The sequence below is a fragment of the Triticum dicoccoides genome, chromosome 4B (genome assembly GCF_002162155.2).
Source record: "Triticum dicoccoides isolate Atlit2015 ecotype Zavitan chromosome 4B, WEW_v2.0, whole genome shotgun sequence".
Classification (NCBI taxonomy): domain Eukaryota; kingdom Viridiplantae; phylum Streptophyta; class Magnoliopsida; order Poales; family Poaceae; genus Triticum; species Triticum dicoccoides.
This window is the reverse complement of record NC_041387.1, coordinates 650,271,080-650,287,741: the sequence shown is the minus strand read 5'-3', so window position 1 is coordinate 650,287,741 and position 16,662 is coordinate 650,271,080. Positions and strand designations below refer to the sequence as shown.

Sequence of the window (16,662 nt, the reverse complement as noted above, 5' to 3'; positions counted from 1 at the left end):
TTAACTCAATTTAAAGAGCTAGATGGCAGCTAAAAACTAACTCCCAATCTATAAGGTTCAGTTCAATAGAGTTGGGGCAGACCAACTGTACAATACTATATCAAGGCAACCACCTGATTTTAGTAAGCAAATTAAATGAATTGAAAGAGATAAATCTTATTTTCTACTTGGCTCCCCACACTCTACTCCGCTGCGGAGGCACCAGAACTAATTTTCAATCAACTCCAAATAGTAAGTAGAGTATATTTTAGAAATCTGGAAATAAAATAACCTATTTAATCACAACAAGGTGGCATGCATAGAAATATGGAAATAAACTAACCTATAAAATACGAATCAACGAGAGCATCTTGCCAGGCATGTTGCAGACCACACGATCTACCACGAGCACGAGCAGAGCCCAATCAGATCGGATCCTTACTTAGTGCACATCTTGCAGTCCCCCTGGCTACACGTCGGTCACTCCTTCGCCAACACTCTCAACAATTCTTCCAGCAGCTATGGAAGCAAACTTATCAGTGCACAATTATCTTTAGCTATGGATGATAATATCTGAAATCACACAAATTTGTGGGCTTACCCAGCAGCCTTGTCACCGAGAATGCAAGGAAAGAGGCCCTCGGGATCCTACATAGCAAAAGAAATCCTTTCATGACACGAACACAAATTCTAGTAAATCTCTACAGCATGCAGTAGGCTTTCAGATTTGCACAAACATTTTCTACTGTACATCATGTCAATTCACTCTACACCCAACCTGACACTATGAGGAACAACTCATACAATGCTACATGGGAGTCAATTAATCCCCAATTACTGAGTCTCATCGCAACCATTGACACAGTGGAATAACACTGACGGTAGGGAAAATCCAAGGATAAGTCGCTGGGGTTAGGGGAGGTGGTGACTAGCAGCAGTGCCAACGTTGGCTATAGGCCCTGGGCAACCGCGACCATTGAAACCTAGATTCGAGGAAGCGCAGGGCGAGGAGGATGGGGGTGACGGACCTTGCCGCTCTAGGTGTAGTAGTCGGTGTGGCAGAGCACAGTGGAGACGACCTTGACGCGGACTCGCCAGCCAGTGGCGGCGCCACCTGCACGTCCTTGACCACCAGCAGCTTGTTCGCCTCGTACGCCACTGCCGTTGCACGCAAACCGAACCCCAACACAGAGGTGGCGGAAGGGCGAGGAGGGGCGCCAGGTCGGCCTTGAGGCACCGCGGCCTCAGGGGGCGACGAGGCCACCATCTTCGCCGCGCAAGCAGCCAGCAGTGAGGGCGGTCGGCAGGCGCCACGGTGGGCGCCGCTGCGAGATGCGCCGCGGAAGGAGGCCGGGGACGGGGAGGTGGTGATGGTGTCCACCCTATCGCGCTTCTACTGCTTGGACATGCGGGACGGCAACCTTAGGAAGGATGCGGCGAACACCAGCGCCGGCGCGCTCGATCTGCTGCTGGAGGGCCAATGGGAGCGACTGGGAGGGGAAGGAGGGGTGGCGACAGGGCGAGGAGGAGGACATTATCGTCGATCTGGATCGGGGAGAGGGGGAGAGAGATATGGATTGGGTTGCTAGGGTTTGGGTTGGGTGGCTGAGACTTGAGAATGAGTGAGAGACGTTGGATCCGTTGGGTGTGGACGGTCCAGATCGGTTACAGTGGGATGATCCGTGGGAAAAGCCCTGATTGGTTCAGAAAATTTATGACATAAAATAGTTCTAAGTACTAAAACTAGAGGCATTTTGTGAAGCAGCTATCAACAATATTTTGCAAAACGGCACATCTAAACTTTTCACTCAAGTTATACCACATTTTACAAATGATCACCAATTTGCATGCATTTTTTATCTTTCTAGCTACTTTTAATCATTTTTCTTGTTGCAAACATGGTTTTTTGTGAAGAACCTACCAAATATTTATTGCAAAATTGGACCAAATCAATTTTCTAAAATACTAGATCATATTTAATGTACAATTGATCAAATGGTTGGGTGTCAAAAGTTTTGATCCACCTCTCATAAAAAAGAGAAATTACTGCCGATTCAGTTGGAAGTGGGTCAAATTTGAACTGCGGCTGCCTTATAGTTTGCTCTTTAATTTTTCCAAAATTTATTTATAGGTACATAAGTATCTATTTAATCAGAGAAACATAAAAAAATCCAAGATTCAACCACTAGCTAGCAACGGTCATTCCCGCCGTTTTGACCGCATTTTGAAACGAGCATAAAAAATTCAAAAATATCAAAAAATTGGAAAACATTCACATTGTGTCACTATATGTGACCAGGTTACCAAGAGAAATAATAAACTTGTAATACGGCAATTATTTTAAAAAGTGTTCTAAAAAATGAGCTATCATGTGCGAAGATTCATGGCTTTCAAGTCAAATGATCAATCTTATGGCCACATTCATGGCATAGTTTGTTTAAATGGTCTCATATTGTGCACAAGAGTGTATCTTGGAATGGAAAACAATGTTGCCTAAGAAAGTTTTCATTTTATTTGGACGAAAAATTCATTTTCCATTTTTTGAGTGCCCAAAATGAGTTTTTTTGTGAAGGACCTACCATATATTTGTTGCAAAATGGGACCAAATCATTTTTGTAATATATTAGTCCATATTTAATGCACAATTTACCAAATGGTTGGGTGTCAAAATATTTTATCCACCTCTGGTGAAAAAGACAACTTTTCGCCGATCCAGTTGGAAGCGGGTCAAATTTGAACTACAACTGCCTTATAGTTTGCTCTTTATTTTTTTCAAAAATCATTTCTAGGTATATAAATATCTATTTAATCAGAGAAACACCAAAAGTTTTCCAAGATTCAACCACTAGCTAGGAACAGTCATGCCCGCCGTTTTGACCGCATTTTGAAACGGGGATAATTTTTTTGAAAAAAATCAAAAAATTGGAAAACCTCCGCACTGTGTTATTATATGTGACCAAGTTACCAGGAAAAATAATAAACTTGTAATACGACAGTTCTTTTAAAAAAGTGTTTTCAGAATTGAGTTATCATGTATGAAGATTCATGGCTTTCAATCTAAATGATCAATCTTATGGCCACATTCATGGCATAGTTTATTCAAATGATCTCATATTGTGCACAACGGTGCATCTTGGAATGACAAACAATATTTCCTAAGGAGGTTTTCATTTTCTTTGGACGAAAAATTCATTTTCCATTTTTTGAATGCCCAAAATAAGTTTTTTTGTGAAGGACCTACCATATATTTGTTGCAAAATTGTACCAAATCAACTTTATAAAATATTAGGTCATGTTTAATGCACAATTAATCAAATGGTTGGGTGTAAAAAGTTTTGATCCACCTCTGATGAAAAACACAAATTTCTGCCGATTCAGTTGAAACTGGGTCAAATTTGAACTGTGACTGCCTTATAGTTTGCTCTTTAATTTTTTCAAAATTCATTTCTAGGTATATACGTATCTATTTAATCAGAGAAACACCAAAAAAATTCCAAGATTCAACTACTAGCTAGCAAGGGTCATTCTCGCTGTTTTGACCGTATTTTGAAACGAGCATAAAAAAATCAAAAAAGAAGAAGAAAACCTTCGCATTGTGTCATTGTATGTGACCAAGTTACCACATTTTTATATACCACATTATTTTCTTTGAGAGCGGCGTTTTGGCGCGGTGGCCTTTCTTTTTTGCTTTATTCACCTTTGTGGGACGGGTCCTTTTTTTTCTTTGAGAGTGGCGTTTTGGATCTTAGATGTAGATACAACTATTATGAAATATGTATAGAAAAAAATCCCATGTGTACATCTGAACATCCTATGTTCGCACAAAAAATTTCGATGAACAAGGGCATTTTTGTTGCATGTGTAAAAAAGATTTAAAATGCCTTGTGAATAGCTGTAATCAAGCATCGAAAATTTTCTTTTTTACACAAGCCACAAAAAATGTTATTTTTCATCGAAACTTGGTGCACACACATATAGTGTCTGGATTTACACGCTGGATTTTTTTTTCTTGAATTTTTTTAACTTTTTAAAATATGTATTTAGCCAATGGGTGCATATACACCTATGAGCCAAAGCAAATTTTCGCCTTTTTTTGCTTTATTCACCTTTGTGGGATGGGTCCCACATGTCATTTGTACTGTGTTAGTTGGCCCCGTCTGTAAATGTAGACCCAGTTTAGTCAACAAGTCAATCTATCGACGGACTAACGCTACAACCGATACATAAGCCAAAATGACATGACACATAGATAAAATTGATGATGTGGACATCCACTCATCCATGTTACAACACCATGACCATCTGGATTGGTCATAATCGGCTAGAAATAACGATGTCGACCACTATTGTCTACTTATGACCATTTTGTGTAAGACAATTACGACCTTTTTAACCAAAATAGTCATTATGGTTTATGGTTTTGACTCTCCTAAACAGACACGACCAATTGGATCGAAATGGTCATAGATTTATGATGATTTCTTCCACAGTCACTGCCAGAAGGTCACAATTGAGCATATTTCTTGTAGTGCTCGGCCACAAACCAGCTCCATTATCCGCGGCCAAGGCCAAAGCCTGTGCTCGTTCACAATAAAATCTATATGGCGGCTGCCCAAAGTGACGACATTATTGTCTTCGATTTGACTGCCTCAAGTTTCTGCACGATTCACCTCCCACAAGGGGTGGAGCATGCCTCTTCAGAAATCATGTTGTCACGGACCAATGATGCTTCTGGTGTATATCTTATTCATGTCCGTCCCAAGGAGTTTCAGCTTTGTGTATGGCTCCACAAGGGGGGCTAGCTGCTGGTAGATACCATCTATTTGCATGAGATGCGTGCTATTTTGGGGAAGAAAGATCACCCGTATGTGCGTATAGGGAAGGTGGGAGACGATGCTCAGTTTGTATTTTTAGAGGTTTCTCGATACATATTCTACTGGGATATCAAGTGCAGGACACTGCGTAAAGTATATGAGGAGACAGATGATGATCGAGCGGCGTTCATCCTTTTATGATGATTTGGCCTCCCACATTTCTTGCGCTCAAGGATGATCCTAAAAGGTTTGCATTTTGACCTTTAGAGGATATGTCTAGTGCACTTGTTGGGGTTACAAAATTTTGTGCTTTACTGTACATCTTGTTTGGCATAGTTGTGTAATGGTGTTGGCTGCATGATTTATTCCTTAGGCCATAACTGATATTTGAAATGCTTGCCGTAAGATCATTTGAACAATACTACGTAAGCAACATTAGACAAAAATAGGTCTCCCCCTCCTTCCCCTCCCCTGCGCCGCCCCTAGTGGGCGTCTCGGGGGCAACTCCCACCTCGCCGGAGTAGCCACTCTCCCTCCCCTCTCCCCCTCGCCGCCGCACGAGGCTGCCGCCGGGCAAGGTTCATGGCGCAGCCGGGGACTGCGGCGGCGGGGCATGCGCTGCTCTGGTTCACATCGGAGGGGCGTGGATCTAGGCGGCGGCCCCCAGCGAGGCCCCTTGTCTCCTGTGATGAGCAGTGGGGTGGGCGCGGTGCCGGCGATCTGGTCGGGTGGCCGGCGGATCTTCGGTGGGCTGGGACCTCGCGTGGTTGCCCTGGTGTCTAGCGGAGTCAGATCTGGCTGCTGGCCATCTTCCCCTGCTCGGTGCGTTTCACCCTCGACGGTCCCTGGTTGTGCAGGCATCTGGCCTGCCTCTGGGTTGCGGGTGATTCTGGTGGTCGGGATCCAGATTGGGGGAAACCCCTGGTCGGCTCCAGCCGGCCGCGACGATGACGACGTCCGCGGGCGCCGATTTCTTCATGGAGACGTCGGTCGAGGTCTGCCCTTCCACACCCCACCACCTTGCTTCTCGGGTGAAAACCTAACTCCGGTGGGCGGCGGCAGCGTCCTTGGCGCTGTGACCTTCTTGAAGGCGTCGCCTTGAGGGCAGTGTGGTGGCGGGCTCAGTATGGGGTCGGTGACAGCAGCCGAGGATCGAGGGACCAGTGGGCGCCTTTTTTTGGTGGAGTGGTGCTTCATCATACACATTGATGACGGCGGATCTCGGCGGCGTGGTGCAGTGGAGACTCGGCGCCCGATGCGCGGTGATGGACTCATGCAGGTGGAGGCAGTTGTCTGGCGTCATGGTGACGTCGATGGCAGAGTGGCCTGACAAGGTAGACGCCTCAATATCTGCTCTGAAGACGGACCTGTGGAAGATGGCGGCGACAACACATGTGAGTGCGTCAGACCAGTTTATGCCCCAGACCCGGTATGTGGCTCGGCTGGGGCTTCTGTCTTTTGATGATAGGCTTAGGTGAGTGGTCCGGGTATTTGGCCCAGGTAGCACCCCTTCATCTTTGAATAGGAGTAGTGACATATGTTGCCAAGATGGCGGATTCAGACATATTGTTGTAATACTTTGTAAGGTCCTCGAGAATAATTAATAAAGTGGCCGTATGCATCTCCCAGATGCAGAGGCCGGGGGTCATCCTCCTTTTCTAAAAAAAAGTAAGCAACATTTCCATGCTGTGGTTTTCTGTTGTCTTCCTTTAAACTGTGAACCTCAAGCTATGTATGCGATTTTCAATGCTTGTTGGGTGTCTTGTTGTGGTGGAATACAAACTATAGATTGGAAATTCCTGACCGTGTGGGATATGGTGGCATTTAACCTGCACTATTGTTCCCTTTGCAATAAAAGTTTATATAGATGTAGCAGATCCATTATTTGATTTGATTTCTGAGCGTGTATAACATTTGACTATCATTGTACCAACCCATTTTTGTCTTGTAAGCCCATTTGATGTTTTGGTGCTTGAAGTGGCAAATCAAATATATTCTGTTACATTTTGCGGGGAAAAAGGATCAATAAAACATATTATGATGCTTAGTTATCTATCTCAGATTCTGATTGTTCGTTTGTTTCCTCTGAAACAGGAACAGGAGTGCTATATGAAGAATAATTATATCAAGAAGCTTTTGGACATGGCCTCAAGGAATAAATAGCAGAGAGCTGCACTGCCTTAATAGCAGCAGGTCCACTGTAACCTGCACTTGCACTAGATTAATAAGGATGCTATGTAACTAAAGCAAGCATGTAGCCTGCATGATAGACAGATATTAGTCTGATCCGCTTGCCTTTTCATGGACCTGCCAGCTTGTTGTTACGCGTGGTATTAGCGATGTGGTCTGTATGTGGCTCTAACGTGGCAGTTGAACTAAAACGTTGCTTTGAGGCTACATGCATGTTGATGGCCACACTCTGCTGCTGGTTCAGCATGGCTTTTGGTACCAGGGTCCAGGGGTGAGTAAGAGAATGATGTGTAGCAGGCACTTAACATATATTTATGCATGCAGTAGTATTTAGGTAGACTGCCCCAAGGTTACTGCAAGTGGGATGCGTTGTCCCAGTATGCAGTAATGTACTCCATCCGTAAAGAAATATAAGAGCATTAAAATCACTAAAAGTGGTTTAAACACTCTTATATTTCTTTACAGAGGGAGTACTAACTAATGCCTGGTGTTTCTGTTGTGAGGACCAAGTAAAAACACTGCTTGATTGACAGCTGGAACGCTATGTAATTGTCCATCAAAATCTTCTCCCTCGGCAATCCTCACATGCTCGCTTTCCATCTCGGAGGGATGTCCTTCACAAGCAATGTCTCAACCTTCGCTGCCCCACCGCTTATCAACATCATTTGTGACACCTTAACCTCACCAAGGCCGAAACCGGCAATGCTGGGTCGCCTCTGCCTTTGGCGGCATCTTCTTGAGTCTAACCATGGCGCGATCGCTGACCTTCTTGACATGCTCTATGGTTGCGCCTTCCTCATCACGATTTCCATGCTAGCTGTTTTCTACATGTCCATCATCGACAGTCCTGCTGGATACATGACCGCCTGCTTTTAAAATTGCTATCGCATTGGCATCTGGCTTGCCACATTCATGGCATGCTAATAATGAGTGAGCATCATGTTTAATCGCAAGATCATTGCGGTGACCCAGCAATACCACCGCATGATGTAGTATGTCAGTTGTTGATATAACACTCATAAAGACATCGTCTTATGAACTTTATATCCCTCAAAGTATACAACAGAAACATTCGGGGTTCAAACCACCATTATATTACAAGATTATTCAAAAAAAATCCAAACGCTTAAACAATTCAAACTACCGGTACTGAAATCTATTGATCATGTGATCACTAATTAAGTTCAGATCATGGATTTATTGATCACTTCTTTTTAATCATTTTACCATGATTTTCTGATTTCTATAGCAACCTATATCTTATATTCCAAAATCTGCAATATCCATCTTTCTATAGGAAACTATTCTGGCCACAAAGGCGCGTAGGGGAGCGGCGACAGCGGCGCATTGGCGTCTCGTTCTGCCAGCACAGCACTAGTGGTCATTCGGGGGTGAGATGCTTTATACTTCCGGTTAATTTTTTATAACAGATCTGACATTTTTGAAAAAAAAGAACTATACTCAACGAATTCATCACGGTTTAAAGGTTTGTGAGCCAAGGTCGACCTGGGCCACGACCGTTTTGAACTGACGGAATATGGGAGTCAACATGGGCCGTGTAGTTGGGCCCGAGGAAGTCGAGATGAGGAGGTTTCGGTGACAATGGCATCATGCTCCAGACCCTCCGCGGTGACGGCGGCGGCGGCGCCTCCATTGCCGGCCGGTGGGTGCGGCGAGGCGTAGGCGTCTGGTGCGGGCTCTTGAATCATTTCACTTTCCTCGTCCGCCATCCTCTCCTTTCTTCCTTGGGGAAGGCGGTAGTAGTGGTGGCTCCGCTGGTAACCAATGCTAGGCTGGCTGGACTGAGGTATATAAATCCTGACCCTTTTTCTTCCTTCAACTATTCTGCTTCTGCAAATGGCTTCTTTCTTGCACAGAGCTGCTAAGGGACTAGTTATTGTCTGAACTTCATAAACAAACTTGGGTACAAATTAGCCTTCGAAGCAAGTTTCTCCTATATATGAATACTTGGGCATGAATCCATAAATAAGAGCACTTCGGGGCAGACAATGTTTGTATGGTCGATTCTCCCAGTAGTTTCAACTTCGTTGATGAATTTCTGTCCCTCTCTTTTGCAGTTCAGGTTGATTTAGGGAAAATCATGAATAAGGCCTGTACCTGTACTCTAGGACATGCACGAGACAAAAATGTTTCAGAACATTTATCTTCCTTTTCTTCTATTCCCTCGGTTTCTAAATATAAGCCTTTTTAGAGATTTCAATATGGACTACTTACAGATGTATATATACGTATTTTAGAGTGTAGATTCACTTATTTTGCTCCGTATGTAGTCCGCATTGGAATCTCTAAAAAGGCTTATATTTAGAAACGGAGGGAGTAGATTAGAACATTCATATACGGCTCTCCATTTTCTTAGTGAAAAATCAGCTTCTCGACAGAATACATTCGATTCAAATATATGGTAAATACCAATACTTTCTTAGTGAAAAAAGCAGTGCTTCGGCAGGTTGCTTGGAGAGAGAAAACATTAATGGTAAACTGAAATGGTTACAGACTTCACACAACACTCATAGAAATGGATACCGTGACCAACTCGGATACTACTAAAGATGGTTTTCCCTAGACAGCCGGAGCTCATGTTCTTGTTATACTAATATATAGAAGTTGGGAAAGGCCTAACCATCTGTCATTAGTACAAATCGCTTGTATTTCACTTTTAGTTGAAACTTCTGAGAGCCATTTTTAGGTTCTTCACCAGCTCAACTGCGGACGAAAACCCCTCTTCGATCTGCACAAATTGAACTGAAAATGTCAATCTTCTGATCATGCATGCATTAGAGTTCTCCTAGCAAATCACGATTTATATATTCTCTCACAAGTTATAACGCATTTGCACAATGTAGGAGGGTAGAGGGGGCTTGCCTTTGCTGTGATGGTGACGTTGAGGTAGGAGTCGGTAAACGGTACGATGTTGGTGTTTATGATTGACAGGCCCTGGTTCTCGACCTCAGAGAGGACCATCACCAGCACCCCTTTTCTCCCTCTGCAGCAGATACTCAGGAGTGCTGTGTTCCCCAGGATGCTGGCCTCGATGTCCGGGCCCAGGTACCTGTTGCTCCTCCCCCTGGGGCCTGCTGCACCATTGTCGGCAGCGGATATGCGGCACTTGCTGTCAAACACGATGGACTCTGATGATCTGCGTGAGCCTTGCTCATCCAGGGCCTTCACCTTCTCCTCTAGCTGCTTCACATAGTCGATGGTGCTCCCCAGCAGAGAGAGCTTGTCTGTCTGAATAGAATGGCAATGGCTAACTAATTAAGCTGCAGCCTGCAGGTACCTGGTGATCACATAAATGCAGTGAAGTAGTCTTGCCATGCACCTTCTTAATGCCGGGGATGATGGTGGCCAACGACACGAACTGCTGCTGCAGCTTCTCTCGCCGCTTGCGCTCGGCAATGACATGCTCTTGCGCGCACGCTGGCGCCCTGCCCCGCCTCTCTGGCGCTTGCAGCTGTTGCATCGTCCCTTGGGCGCCGTCGTGCCTCCAGCAGGCTCCTCTGGAGAAGTTGAGGGTGCTGCCGAAGGAGAGGAAGTTGGACGATGGCGGCTGAGACGGCTGCCCTAGCTCGTTCTCCACCGGCGGCGGTCCGAACGGTAGGTTGGGCAACGACGATGAGCCCCCAAAGCTCGGGAAATTGGAGCTGCGAGATGGATTGGACGATGGGATCGGCAAGGGTGGCGTGTAGTACCGCTCTTGATGGTCAGCCAGCGGTGGTGGCTCTGCGAACTGCTGCTCCATGCCGCTGCGTTTTGATTTTCGGCCGAAAAAAACGAATTTCGGCCGAATTTCGGCCATCTCGCTAGGGCCCGATATATGGGCCTATCGGCCGAATAATTTGGCCCAGTTTGAATTTTTTTTGACCGGCCCAGCTTTCAGAGCCTTCCAGCTGAGACAAAACCACGAAACCGAAACAGCCAACCCTAGAATCGCTCGTTCCCTGTCCCTCCTCCTGTGTGCGGCGCCGCCGCTGCGCACAGGCCACATCTCCTCGCCCTCCTCCACATCTCCGGCCAAGGCGCTCACTTCTCCGGCCCTCCTCCACATCTCCTCGCCTCCACCCCATCCACTTCCTGTCCAAGACTGGCAACAGAGCTCGGCGGTTGCGGCCCTTCTCCAAGACTGCAGCGTGGTGCTCGGCGGCTGCGGCAACGGAGCTGATGGAGCGCGAGCCGACCAGTTCAACGGAGGCAGTAGCACGGGGCAGCGGCAGCAGCATGGAGGGCGTCCGCTTGACTGGAAAGGTACAAATGTTCTTGATGCAGTTTCAGTACGTGTATGCAGTTTCAGTCTTCAGCAATTTGTCTCGTCCAAGTACGTGTATGCAGTTTCAGTTCTTGAGCAATTTCAGATCGATGTTGCTTTGTTTCTTGGTTATAATCTGTGTCTGCTTGTGCTGCTTTAGATTTTGGAGAGGTCCCTGGTAAATGGCTCGGCAAATGCATATATCATACGGGGTTAAGAAAAAGTGAGACTTGATGAGTTGAACGTACAACAGTGAGATTATTAATCTGAAATATACATGCATCTAGTAGTCACCAAGGAGTCTCACAATGTTTTGGTTTGGTATATAATCTGAATCTGAAACACACATGCATCTGGTATTCACTAAGGATGCTCACGATCTGGTAATATTTATTTTGGTCCAACAAAAAACTGGGTTACAAACGTTATTCTGAACATCCTAAAATATATAATCGTTCCGTAGATCTGGGTTGTGTGCTTGTTTTTGAGCTGTTGAGATGATGCTTGTGTGCAATATTAAAGTTTTTTTCATCACCTCCAACCACTGGCTTGGATGTTTGCAGAAGCATCTCATGTTTGCATTGATAATTTATTTAGATCTACAGTACGTCCAATAAAAATTCAGTTGTGTTGTGTATTTAACTAAGTAGATGTTGACCGATGGTTAATTTCAATGTTCAGCAGTACCATTAAGTGATGGTTCTAGAACTAAGCTTCACAGTATCTTTCTCAAGAATAGATTATAGTTTTTGACTTGTCTTTTTGGCAAACTAGAGCATCGGGTTGTATTTAAATTACTTATTCCTTAGTATCTAAACTAGAGCATTAAGCTGTACTGGTTTTGTTTATCATTCATATGAGGACACCCAAGTAAGCAAGGGTTGCTTCCCTAGTGACCTACTCTTCATAACTGACCGCTGTTCTTTTGTCATTGATTTTGAAGAGAAAGTATTTGTTGATAGTGAGAGTGAGGATAATGATGGGGTGAGTGAGGATGGGGAAGATGCTCCATCCATGCATGATCAGCAAGAGGCGCAAATGCAAGTGGAAAAAGAGATACAAATTCAAGTGGAAAAGGACGCACCACCAACAGATGGCAATTTGGAGACCCGTAGATCTGTATGGCTTGTCAAGAAGAAAAACAAGGGCGTCAACAGCCTATACCCCGCTGCTTAGAAATCTGCTGGCAAGTCTCTTCTTTCTAGTGTTTTATGATTCATGATAGTTGCTTAGAAAATTTTAGTTACTTGGAGCTGCTAGTTTCTTAGATGTATAAACTTTCTATCCATGCCTAGCCTTCGTTGTCATGTTAAGCAATGTATTTATGTTATCCTGAAATGTTACCACTTGACTATTGTTGCACTAGACACTTCCCTGTTAGTCCATTTTATTTCATTATGCACAAAGTGGAAGAAGAAAATTCTGATGTTGAACTATATCCATCCTGATCCTTTCTTTGTTTTCTCTATATGAACTAGAAATGCCACATGAAGAACTAAGGATATCAAGAAGCTTTTGGATGTATGCAAGCTTGGAGCTGCTGTTTTATAGGTATATTAACCACTGTATTTGTCCTGCAATATGTTTGAGCTTATGCATGAATTTTGATTCACATTTTTCACCGCGGATTTTCCTTTTGCATGACAATTGACAAATGGCTAGTCCAAGCCAACAGTGGGCTGTTTGTGTCTATGTTGCTTTCTTTGTATCCTTAGAGTTTTGTTGTGCTGGAGTAAAAACCGTATGGAGGCATTTAACCTTTGCTCCTAAGCTTTTTGGTGAATAAAAAACTATATTGCTGTAGTAGATTTGTTATTTGATTCATGAGCATGCATAAATTTGACTATTGTTCTACTAGCCACTTGTCCTGTTAGTCCATTTTATTTTTAATGCACAAAGTGACAGAAAATAATTCTGATGCAGAACTACCTCCATCCTGACCCTTCCTCTGTTTTCTCTAAACCAGAAATGGCACTTGAAGAATAACCAAAGATATCAAGAAGCTTTTGGATGTAGGCAAGCTTGGAGCTGCTGTTTCAATGTCATACTTTGATAGTTGCCTTTTGGAGCTGTTGTTTCTATGTGTAATACTTTAAGTCTGTTGGCTGTACTGGACTATTTAAACTCTGAACTATGCTGTGATGGTTGAACTGATGTTGGACTGTTAAGGGTTATGTTGGAGGCCACTTTATAACTAATGTGTGCCTGTTATGTTGAACAGATGCAGTTTTATTAATCCCTAGAGCTTATTTGCTGAAATTTACATGATCAAACCTGATGGTTGTTGCGCTGCTATATTTATGGCCTGTTTTATTTCAAATCTTGTTTGAATTTCGGCCGAATTTCAGCCAAATTTTGGCCAAATTTTCAAATTTTGATTTTGAAATTTCGTCCGAGATTTTGCCGAAAAATTTAAAATTTCCGAAATTCGGCCATTTCGGCCAAAGACGAAAAAAAACACAAACCGAAAATCAAAACACAGATGCCGAGTAGAGGTAGAGGTACGGGACCCCCTTCTTGCTGGTACATGTAAACTAGTTCCTCCTCTTGCTGACATGACATGAGCCATTGCAGTAAGCGTTAATTACTTCATACTAAATTACATACCAATGCAATACCATTAACTCGCACCATCTAAACTTTCAGATGTCGAAAGTAATTATATTTGAAACAAATGCATGTGCTTATATTATTACCGTCTGCACAAGCCATTGGTTTGGTTGCTCCATAACTGCCTGCACAAGAAGGTTTTTTTATCACTAAACATATACAAAGCCCAGACCCAAGAACACCAAGCTTATTGGTCATGGAGAAGTAGTAGAGTTTTTGGTGAATATACCTGAAACCTCTAATTCCGTTATTTTACCTGCGTTCTCTTCTCTGCTGTTCTTGTTTCTTGACCGGCGTCCTGTCATGCTTAGCATACATATATAGAGTGGCGTGGGTTGGCCGACCTAACTCGTGGATGTTGATCGATTCTGGCGGGTGTGCTTTAATTTTGGCTAGCTGATAGATTCCTGGCTGGTGAACAACACGCACACACTGCGCAAAGCCGTCCTGATTGATAGCATAAGGCTCGTGACGAACATGCCTGTAATTTGTAAGTATATCTGGATGAATTTAGTTTTGTTCGAGGGTCACTAAGTACAGTAATTATGAACTCCACTAGTGTGCATACACTAATACCATAGTGTATATATGTCATCTTGTCAATTGTTTTGGAGGCCCATGTGATCATGGCGCTGCATTCTTTATGCTGAGCCTAAAAGCTTTAGATTAGATACGCAAGCAAATCCCAGGAAAGTGGCTTCAAATCAAAAGTGCAAATACAAGACAACTGTGCCGACCGGACCAACCAGCTGGAAAGTAGAAACCTGAAGAGGGCACGAGAAGAGGACAAATGCCTTGTATATTTGTTTTGCTTTAGTAATCCCATCAACGAGGTTAGAGCTTTAAGCTACTAGATTAGATACTCATCATGTTGTCGCATTGTTCTAGCTAGGGCATGTGCAGCTTGGAATATTTGATGCCACCTTATCGGCTGACATGAGCAATATAAGATTGCGATGAAGATTTTTCTCTAGATTTAGTTGTTTCTTGGAATTCTAAATTGCTTACTCTAAAGGCCATTTCGGTTCGTTGCCAGTGAGTATCTCTCAAGATTACTCTGTACTACTCCACTGGGTTGCAAGCATCGACAAATTACTCCACTGGGTAGTTACCCACACTACAACCACATGCATATCACATATGCTACAATTAACTACATTTTCATCTTAGTTAGATGAAGTTAGTAAACTTTGATGAGTTTGCTTGCGTCTTCTTGCGTCTTCTTGTGCTACGAATTGAACACCTAGGGCTAGCAGAACCATCTTGTTGGCACATTGCATTCGGGTGGCATCTGAATATTTTGTTTGCGGAATGCACAACTAGCCAAAAGGCTAGCTCCAACAGAAGTAAATAATTTACAAGGCTGGTCTTTTGAGTTGTCAGGATATCATAAACCAATCATGTAAAGGATAATATGTTATCACAGATATATAAAAGTAAGACTTGTGTGTTTAAATTTACAAGTAGTTTTTCTCACTGACGAGGTTTGCTCACCTTATCTCTAGCCTTCACATATATTATATGCTGTTGTCTTCAGCTAACTTTGATTATTATACTATTTGCACGCAGGATCAAACGGCGTGATCCATGTCTAGCACTGACAGGTCCTACCGTGCTATTTTGCTGTTTATAGATCCCACGTATGATGAGGTTGATCTGACTGTGAAAGGTGCCATAAATACCTTTTCAGCTTAATTAGACGAAGTTAGCGAACTTTGAGGAGTTTGCTTTGCGTCAACTTGTGCTAGTAAGTAAATACCTATGTCTAGAAGAACCATCTTGTTGGCACGTTGTATATGGATCGCATCTAAATACTTTGTTGGTCCATTCAGTAGTTCTTTTACTAGTTGGTAGATGATCTGTTCTGGTTACCGGTTCTTTAGGACCCTTCGCTGTCTGCCTGGAGTATTGAAGTCTCGATGCATGAGGTGCTAGGCGCTGTGAGTTTTGTGGTGGTAGTTCTGTGACTGTGAGGTGGCAGTTGAGTGGCCTTTGGACCTGATGGTGGGAGGATCTTGTTTCATCACTTTCATGCATAAAAAAAAGGTCAGCCCGGTGCATGTAGCTCCCGCTTGCGCAGGGTCCGGGGAAGGGTCCGACCACTTTGGGTCTATAGTACGCAGCCTTTTCCTACATTTCTGTAAGAGGCTGTTTTCAGGACTTGAACCCGTGACCTCTTGGTCACAAGGCTTCATCACTTTCATGCATGATGAGTGAAATTGGGCGCTATGCTCATTCGAAAATAATACAGCTAAACCAAAACGCTCCAAGCGGATGCAAACAATGGAGAAGACAGATATTTAGATCTGTCAGGGTATCATAACTTAATCTTGGAAATTATACTGTTATCATAGATATATAAGGGAAATTTTACGGTGCATCATAATACACCATATCACGTGTATTATATGGGCGATCTAACGGATGATAATAACTAGGCCTTTTTGAGTCCAAGGGTATTTTCGACCTAAATTTTTTTGTACCTTTAATCGGCCCAATTAAGTCCAGGGGTATTCCCGTCCTAAATTTTTCGATTAAATTAATTGCATTAAAAAACACTTCATTATAGAGGTCCAATCATCGTCCGTACTCTTTTGAATTTCGGTTCGAGCGGTTCGTCCTCTCTCCTCCTCTCGAGCCCTAACAACGGCGCCCTCGATCGCCGCCGGTCGCCCCCGGCTCCCTCGATCACCGCCGGTCGCACTCGTTGTGTCACTCCTTCCTCCTGCTCCTACTCCCCCCTCCCCCTCCATCGCAAGTCACCCCACTCGGGTCGCGGCGCCAGATCTTCCGACGAGCCTCCCC

The 16,662-nt window shown here is 43.9% G+C and overlaps 1 pseudogene; it reads right to left on the bottom strand.

Moving 5' to 3' along the window:
• Positions 1–9,797: 9,797 nt before the first annotated feature.
• Positions 9,798–14,162, bottom strand: LOC119292971 (annotated as a pseudogene).
• Positions 14,163–16,662: the final 2,500 nt, after the last annotated feature.